This window comes from Typha latifolia, chromosome 11, assembly GCF_019914945.1.
Source record: "Typha latifolia isolate L0001 chromosome 11, TyphaL0001v2, whole genome shotgun sequence".
Taxonomy (NCBI): Eukaryota; Viridiplantae; Streptophyta; class Magnoliopsida; order Poales; family Typhaceae; genus Typha; species Typha latifolia.
In genome coordinates this window covers 2,560,230-2,569,914 of record NC_133096.1, presented here as the reverse complement: position 1 = coordinate 2,569,914, position 9,685 = coordinate 2,560,230, and the positions used below count along the sequence as shown (strand labels likewise).

At 38.9% G+C, this 9,685-nt stretch overlaps 1 long non-coding RNA gene across 1 annotated transcript; it reads left to right on the top strand.

The window, feature by feature from the left end:
- The first annotated feature begins 2,110 nt into the window (after window positions 1–2,110).
- Window positions 2,111–2,515, top strand: LOC140798262 (uncharacterized). Its single transcript, XR_012110807.1, has 3 exons — window positions 2,111–2,164; window positions 2,237–2,348; window positions 2,433–2,515. It is a non-coding gene; the product is annotated as an uncharacterized lncRNA (long non-coding RNA).
- The last annotated feature ends 7,170 nt before the right edge of the window (window positions 2,516–9,685 follow it).

The following is a 9,685-nucleotide window of genomic DNA, read 5'->3' as shown; positions in this document are numbered from 1 at the left end:
TTCAGCATTCAACTTATTTGGCTTCCGAAAGAATTTATTAAACTTTTTGACGAACATGGCCAACATCTCAACATCTAAATCACATTCATCATCAGACTCCTCTATAATTTCTTCAACTGTGGATAGAGCAATCCCTTTGGACTTCCTCGGTTTTGAAAGGCTGGACTCAAATATTTGTAGATTTCCTACCAATTGTTCAACTTTCATAGAATCGATGTCCTTACTTAACTCAATAGCTGTAACTTTCGCATGAAACCTTTCTGGAAGAGACCTAAGGATCTCCTAGGTTGAAACTGGAGTTGACTATATTACTCAGCTTTGCATAGAACTCATCAAATGTCTCATTCTCCTCCATACGTAGAGTTTCAAAACTAGTAGTCAACCTTTGAAGTTTAGAAAGTTTTACAGCCAGAGTTCCTTCGTGAGTAGTTTCTAAGATCGTCCAAGCTTCTTTTGCTATCTCACAAGTAAAAATTCTTCTAAATTCTTCCGAGGAAACATAACAAAAAATTGCATTTATTGCCTTGCTATTCCATCCAACTTTTTCATAGTCTGACCTATCCCATGACTCTATCGGTTTATCAACAAGTTTATCATCCACCATGTACATTGGTGGACTCCAACCGTTCACAATGGCAAACCATACTCTTTCATCTATAGACTTCAAGTAAGCTCTCATCCTAGCTTTCCAATATCCATAATTTGATCCATCTAGAATAGGAGGTCTAATAGATGATGGTTCATCTCTATGAAAATCCATGCCTATTTGATCTCTCTCAAAGAGTGAGAGAACCTGCTCTAATACTAATTGAAAAACCCCTAGACACAAGTATGTATCTAAATACTAGGCAATGATATCACTCGTTCGCTTAAGTAAAAGTCCGTAGAAATATTAGGAACGAAAGCAGAGAAGAACGCCAAGATTTTAACGTGGAAAAACTCAAACGGGAAAAAAAACCACGGATCCAAACTCGGATCAAAACCAATCACTAGAATAGTAGTAGTTACAAGACTAACTCACAAAACAACCTATCGATACAAACGACTTTGTTCTTCTCAGTCTTGCTCGCTAGAACCCACGATTCACTGTTTCTCATTATTGAAGTCCAACCTCAGTAACCCTCGAGATTGATCTTTCGTCTAGATAGCCCTTAAGATGAAAGATTAACTTTTGTAGATGAGTGAAATCTTGTTAGTTGAAGAACCGATGTAGCTTCAAGAAGTCTCCTTCAATAATGCTTCTTCAACCACCTTAGAGATAGGGCATCACAATCCTTATATATGATATCCAAGATAGAGCCAAATCCAAGTCTTATCCATACTCACGAAAGTTCAATTTTATCAAACTTTATTGCTGCGTTCGAACACGGCCCGCGTGCGTTCGAACGGCATGACTTGATCTGAGGTGCGTTCGAACGCGACAACTTGAATTCTTCAGGTTGCGTTCGAACGCGTTTGTGAACGCGGCTCTCGGTCTGTGTGAACGCAGTACCCACGTTCGAACGCGTTTGTGAACGTGGCTCTCTGTCTGTGTGAACGCAGTACCCGCGTTCAAACGTGTTTGTGAACGCGGCTCCCTATCTATGTGAACGCAGATTCCACGTTCGAACGCGTTTGTGAACGCGGTGTGAACTCAACGGCTTTTCTCCAATAATCTTGCAATTCTTCAAACCAGAGATATTCTAGACTTGTGTAAAGCTCATATACATGAAAAATTACACTTAGAATATTTTGTACACAATTGCCAACAAATAAAAACCTAACATTCTAGAATATTAAGGAGCTACATAGACAAAAAAAACTAACCAAATGAGATGGATGTTTTGGTCAGCAAATTAGAATAAGCTTTTGGATCTTCTATTTGGTAATAAGATGGAGAGCAGTCGTGAATGATTTTGTTGCGGCACTAGATCTTTTAGGCAATCATTTGAAAAACACTATATGGAATATGGTTTTCTCTTGAAAGGTTTTGCCTGCTTGGTTACAAGATAAGGAAAAGATGAATAATAGATAACTTTGGCAACAGTTTGTACTTCGTTAGTTTTGAGTGCCAGATGACGGCAATGGTTATTTTGTGAGACAATCTTCTCTTACTTCTCTTTTGTCTTTTAGCCTTTCTGGAGGGTTTGGACTGCTGCAGGTAGTGGTGGGCGTGGTGTTATAGGTACTTCTCTTCTCTAAGCTTTTCTATATCTTTCTGCGACTATGAGGGCTCTTGAAAATTTCTACACTGCAGGTGTTCTGGAGGCCAATTTTGTTGAACCAGCTCATGATAAACAGGACTTTGAACGGACAACAATTCTTTCAAGACTCGAAGCGCACCTAGTCCAAATGCAGAAAACATATTGGTTTGTTGTAATCATATAAATCGCAATCTAGCATTAAAAAAAATTCTCTTTTTTCATCAGAAAGTTTCATTTCATCTTGTTCAGGTCAACAAACTCTCATCGAGTTGGCTATGCTCCTGGCTATGTTCCAAGTCGTAATAAGAAAGACATTGAATCAGAGGTCAGAGGTATAGATAAAAATTTTGACTTGTTCTAGAAAGTAAACAAATTAGATTGTGCAATTTTCTATATTAATTTCATAATTTGCTTTAAGACACTCTTTTATCCTAATTGTATATTAAGTTACCTTTAGGATGAGTCAGTTCTTCAATACATTCTTCCCTTGTTGGTCATAGAAGTTAATGTTGTTCTCTGACAGAGAGTTTTGATGAAGCTACTCCACAGCCATTATCTTATTGATCTGGGAAAGATGTTTCTCCAAGCAGTATATCTTTTGTTGGCAAGTCAAAGGGTTCAGGAAAGGTTCATGTCCTCTGTGATGCAGAACAACGTCTTGATTGTAGAGTTGAGAAGAAAAAGTAGGGAGAAATAATCAAACCTGAGGAATTCACCAATCGGAGTGTCGAAATCCACCGACGCTGGAATCCACAAACAAACACTCAATAGGCAAAAGCTCTCCAAATATTCATTAACCCATAAAAGATGATTACAAGCCTTTATGTAGGCCAAATAAAATAAAAGATAAAAGACGAAAATAGCCCTAGAAGGTGACTAAGAGACAAGATGAAAAAATAGTCCTAGAAGATGACTAGTCACAATCCTCGTTAAGCCAAAGGGCCACGGGTGCAGCCCTTTTGTGCTTACGAGAATAAACGTGACAAAAAGTGGTGTCCCCATCAACTCTCCCGGTGTGGAAGAAACTCGACCCAGTTGAGTGGCTCTGATAGTACTCCAAAATGTCAGGGTCAAGTTGTTGTAACTCTTCACGAGTGATCCACGTACAATCAGACTCTGGTCGCTCGTGCCATCGAAAGAGAAAACGGTGAACCCCTCCTTGTGTAGTAGATGTTATTTGATCATCTAAAATAGCGTCTATCTTTCTTGTGATGTGGATGAGAACGGAGAAGTGGTAGGTGGTACAGTAGGGATGTCTGGAAGGGTAGTAGATATAGCATAGGGTTCGGTGGGGATGTGCATAGGTGGATGATAGGCTGCTAGATCCTCAATATTAAAAGTACAACTAATGCCATAATCAGGGGGAATATCAATGACATAAGCATTAGCACCAATATGTTTCAGAACTTGGAAAGATCCTGCACTACGGGCATGCAACTTCCAAATAGCTCCCAAAGGGAATCGTTCGGGTCTGAGACGAATCATAACATGATCTCCAACATCGAACTCCTTGGCACGTTTGTGCAAGTCAGCATGTAATTTATACTAGTGATTACTCGCCTCAATTCGCTTAGTGATCTCTTGATGCAAAGAATGAACATGATGTGCAAATGTTTCGGCAGACTCAAAGACTCTAGAATGAGATGACATAGGCAACAGATCTAGAGGTTTGCGTGCTTTAAAACTATGAACAACTTCAAATGGGCTCATGCCAATAGACCTATTAATGGAGTTATTATATGCAAATTGGGCTATAGGAAGAATGACATCCCAGTTTTTGTTATGATTACCCACGAGACAGCGCAAAAGATTTCCAAGACTGCGATTAACAACCTCGGTTTGATCATCGGTTTGAGGATGATAGGCAGTAGAAAATTTTAATTTTGTGCCAACCATGTGCCATAAGGTTTTCCAAAAATAGCTCATAAAGCGAACATCCCAGTTGGAAACAATAGTTTTTGGAAGACCATATAGCTTGACGATATGGGCAAAGTACAATTTGGCCACTTGTGATGCATCAGAGGTCTTAGTACAATGAATAAAATGGGTCATCTTAGAGAAGCGATCCACAACCACGAGGATTGAATCATGTTTGCTAAATGTGTGAGGCAATTGGTCCGGCAGATCATCCGAAAACACATCTTGAAACTCATTTAGTATAGGAGCAGATTCGTCGGATGATGGAGTGAGGGTAGTGCTCCCAACTTCACAAGCCACCAAGGCAAACACAATAGAGCCTTGGTTTGCTTCGTTTTCAAATTTTTTAGAATTTATTATGTGCAAACCCTTTTTACTTGGAGCATTTTTCTTGTTATCTTTATTAATTATTTTAGGGCGCATAGGATTTATCGTAATCTTTTTGCCTTCAAAATTGAAAGAGCACGAGTTGGAACGCCCAAAAATAGTTACATCATGATCAAATAACCAAGAGCGGCCTAAAATAATATGCCCTACATCCATCGGCACAATGTCGCACCACACATCTTCCTTATAAGAAAGGAAAGTGATAGGAACGAGGCATCTCTCATTTATAGCAATGGAAGAATCATATACCCAAGATACCTTATAAGGATTCGGATGAGGTGTAGACTTTAACGTCAGACGAGATATAACGTTAGAAGAGACGGCGTTAATATAACTCCCACTGTCGATGATGACTTTGCAATTTTTAGTCCCACATTTAATGTAAGTGTGGAATATTGCATTCCTTCGCCAATCATCGATCTCTCGGGGTTGCGTCAAAGCGCAATGAACAACACCAACAGTATGGTCTCCATAATCACGATCTTCATCACTATCTTGGACATCATCAGGGTCAGGTTCATAAACTTGTTTATCGAGCTCATTTTCCCCGATAATGTCATCCTGTTCCCCAAGATAAAGGGCCTTTCGAGGACAGTTTGAAGCTACATGACCAACTTGTCGGCATTTATAACATCGACAAGGGTCATTAAAAGGTGCAGTTTCATGGAGGGGCCCCTTCCCTTTGTTAGGTTGGGCAGGTGCGGCAGTTTGGGTAGTTCTGGTAGGTACCAATGGTGATGGAGCTTTTACGCCAGCAGGTGCATAATTGGGAGGGGTGCGCCCAATTGGTCGCCTAGGCAATTATTGCCTATTAACCATCTCGTAGTTCAACGCAAGAGTGTAAGCTTGGTCCAAGGAGGTAACCTCCTAGAAAACTAACTCTCTTCGAATGTCGTCGTTAAGGCCACGCCTAAAATGACTCAGTGTCATCCTCTCATCCTCCACAACATTACACCTCAGCATATATTCCTCAAATTAGGAGACAATCGCTTACAGGCCTATTTCCTTGTTTAAAATTATTCCATTGATCCAAAAGGTCACCAAGATAAGAATGTGGCAAATATTTTTCTTTTAATTTTTCTTTCATTTCAGGCCAATGAATTATGGGAGGTTGGTTTCGTCGCACTAATAGTTCTATACTTTGCCAAAATAGTTTGGCCCGACCGACTAGTTTCATTTGGGCAAATCTAACGCGTCGGTTTTCTGGTAGATCATACCACTCAAAGAAATTGTCCATCTCATGGAGCCAATTAGTAAATATAGCAGGATCTAAGCGACCGTCAAAAGTTGGGGCATCCACCTTAATATTTTTTATAATTTGATTGTCATGGTTTTGAGATTCTCTAAAGGCGACATTGCCTCTAAACCCCCTGTTATTTTGAAAATCAAATGTATCTTCACGATAATTTTGCCTATGGGGTTCTCTCTCAGGACCTCTCTCATGGTGAGGGTAGTATGGAGCCTGTCGATGGGTCTCGACATTAGGAGCGGCACGCGTGGCACCCGTGTTGGACGTACCAACATCACTCCTAGTCTCATGTTGGTCACGACCCATCTCAATAGCCTCAAGACGAGCATTAAAGGCGTCCAATCTAGTAGTAATGGTTTCAATGGACTCTTATAAAAATCAATGAAAATCTTCCATGGTATTGGGTTCCATAACAGACTAGGATGAAGGGTGAGATACTCTCCTACCACTACGAAGGTTCATATAAAGCGTCTCTACCACTAAAGAAATAAATGCAATAAATGAATGATGATATGCAAGCTAACAGATCACAACGAACAATAAGAGAGTAATAACCAGAATAACCTACAGCCACTTATGAAGTTTTTAGTAAGAGCTAGTCAGACTCAGCAGAAAAATTGCAAACCAGTAGTACAAGCTCCCGAGATCGAGACGGGGACTGCAGATATGTCAAGATTTTCCCTTTAACCTAGCTAGTTCTACCGTTAATATTAATTGTTTTTTTTTTGTAACAAACAAAAAAAAGTAGGTAGGCAATATCAGGCTCAAGCGCTTGTTGAAAGAAAACAAATGAATTAAGCAATGTATATAGGTAGGCAATAGCAGGCGATAACAGGTATGTTTATGATCCACACCAACAGAAAGACAGTTGCTATTTTAAGACTAACAAATAACAGTAAAGAAAGGACGGATGTTACCGAATGTCGCACGTCCACTGTAGATGGTGGTCGTGATAATGGTGGTGAGAATCCAATAGCAGCGACTGTGGCGACGGCTGCGGTGGTAGGGACAGCGGCGGCGGCTGCGATGGCAGGGGCAGCTGCGATGGCAGGGAGCTGCAAGAATGGCAGCGACGACTGCGATGAAGCAGTGGCAAGCCCGCGCAGGGGCTGCAACGACGGCAGTAGTAGATGGTGAAGATGGTGGTGAAGATGGTGGCACGGCAGAGCAAGGGTCGTGGAAATCTGCGGTGGCGTCGTCCGTGGAGGTCGGCGGCAGCGTCGGCGAACAGAGGAAGATGGGATGATGGATGTGAGTGACGGCTGGGGCTAAAGAGGAGGAAGATGACGATGGGTTTGGATTGGGTTGTAGGTAAACAGGTCGATTATTGGGTAGGTTTCTACCGATTCACTAAGGCTAAAAGATGGGCTAGGTTAGGCTGGTAGGTTAATGGGTTTAGGTTTTGGGTTGGTTGGGATTAAGTTAGGGAAATAGATAAGATAGGTATTTATCTTAAAATTAGGGAACTAATTTTCAAAAATTATGGAAACTAATCCCTAAAATTTTAGAAACTAATCCCTAAAATTATAGAAACTAATCCCTAAAATTATGGAAACTAATCCCCAAAATTATGAAAATTAATCTCAAAATTATAGAAACTAATTTCCTAAAATTAAGGAAAGGTAAAGAAGAAAAGAAGAAAAAAATATCTTCTAAAATTAATTTCAAAATTTTCGAAATCTAAAATTAAAGATAAAGATGAAACAAACAAACTGAATTTTGGATTATTTTTCTCTCTGTTTTTTTTTTCAGAGAGCTCTTTCTTTCTTTTTTTTCTCTTCTTTTTTTTTTCAGAGAGCTCTTTCTTTTTTTTTAATCTAAAACGGGGAAAGAAAATCTATTGAATAAAGCTTACTTGTGATTATCTCTTTGTGATGGTAATGGTTTATTGTTTTTCTCCTTGAGGGTGATCTTCTTGCATAACTCGGATCCGGATCCTAATGTTATCGGGTGACGGATCTCGTAGCGATCTGGTGTTCGTGGAGCGATTGATCTGACGAAGAAAAGATGAGGCGCTGCGTAGAATCCAAGCGGTGGAGCGTCCATAAACTAGGAAACGATCCGCTCTGATACCAAAGCTGATGCAGAACAACATTTGTAGAGTTGAGAAGAAAAAGTAAGGAGAAATAATCAAACCCGAGGAATCCACCAATCGGGGTGTCGGAATCCACCGACGTTGGAATCCACCAATAAACACTCAATAGGCAAAAGCACTCCAAATATTCATTAACCCATAAAAGATGATTACAAGCCTTTATATAGGCCAATAAAGTAAAAGATAAAAGACGAAAATAGCCCTAGAAGGTGACTAAAAGATAAGATGAAAAAATAACCTTAGAAGGTGACTAGTCACAACCCTCGTTAAGCCAAAAGGCCACGGGTGCAGCCCTTTTGTGCTTACGAGAATAAATGTGACAAAAAGTGGTGTCTTTTGTGCTTACGAGAATAAATGTGACAAAAAGTGGTGTCTCCATCACTCTCGCTCGAATCAGAAGAACAGTAAGACCAGCATGTCACACATTGAATCAAGTAAATAATTATCCTCTTCTATAGTAACAAACATACTGAGGGATGAAAATTTTGACAGTTTTAAGATATAAACGGTTAAGGCTAAGTGAACCTTCATATGCAAGTGATGAGAGTGACCTTGAGTTTGTATGCACCCCTTCCGAGAGGTTGAGTTCTCGCAGCCTAATGATCTCCCCACCTCAAAGATCTATCGAGAAAGGGAGTATTGTTCACCACTATCCTCAGAAGTGCGATCTCTTGAGAGAGGAGGAGTTGAACGAAATCGTGCTACAAATGGAGGTATAGGAATTGAACGAATTGCCACCAGATCCTCCTCAAAGGTAAGTAATTCTACTTTCAGTAGTTTCAAAATATTTGATCACCTTTAAGATGTTTTATTGGTTGGAATAAATTTTATTTGAGCACCTATGAAAGAGCAGATTTGACAACTCATAGCAAATACTCAGTCACTTACAACTGTACATGCTTTTGTAAGATTTACCTTTTTTTTCACGGGAAGACCAAATTTAGAAACAAGTAAAAGATAAAATATTATTGATTGACATAGTGTATGCCAATGATGGCCGTGCTACCATCGGCAATCCCCGTGCCAGTGGCACTCCCCATGCGCACGCATTTATTATATTTTTAATAAATTTTTTAGGATTTAGAGATATTTTTGGGTCTTTGATATGTCAATCTTTACTTTTTTTTCTGTCTAAATATATGTATTAAAATTTAAAATCTACATTACAATGTTTTATCTTTAGATTATTTTTGTAAATAACCTATTTTATCAAAAATAAAACAACAGTTGAATATAAATATTATTCAACACATAATATGATTAAATACATTCATTAAAATTAATACTAATGATTAAACACTCCATAATATGATTGAATACTCCATAATATAATTGAACACATAATATCATTCAATACATAATTGATAATAGTTTAATCAAATACTTCATTTGTTGGCATAAGAATAACACCAGAATGTTGTGTTAAATAGTGTCTATATTCTTCAAAACTTATCCACTAATAATATTGCTTGTTATATATAACGTCTCATATAGTCTTCATAGACATAAGAATTTTATAATTCTTCGATGATATATATGAATATTGAATATACACGGGAACGACCGGCACACGCATAGGCACACCATAAGCATATGCAAATTGTAGATCTGGAGTATAATAAAGGTGTTGTGGCTCTGGTGGGTGTGATTAATATGATGGTAATGATTATGAACTCATATCATCCTGTGAGCGCACCTCTCCTGATGTCCTGCTACTTATAGACTCAAGTTCTTCCTTTATCTGACTATAATCATATTGAGCTTGAGATAGTCCCTTTTCTTTCTTTTGTCTCTGATAAATTCGGTTTTGTGATTGTCTAGGTCTAGCAAATGAATTGTTATTCCAATTTTAAA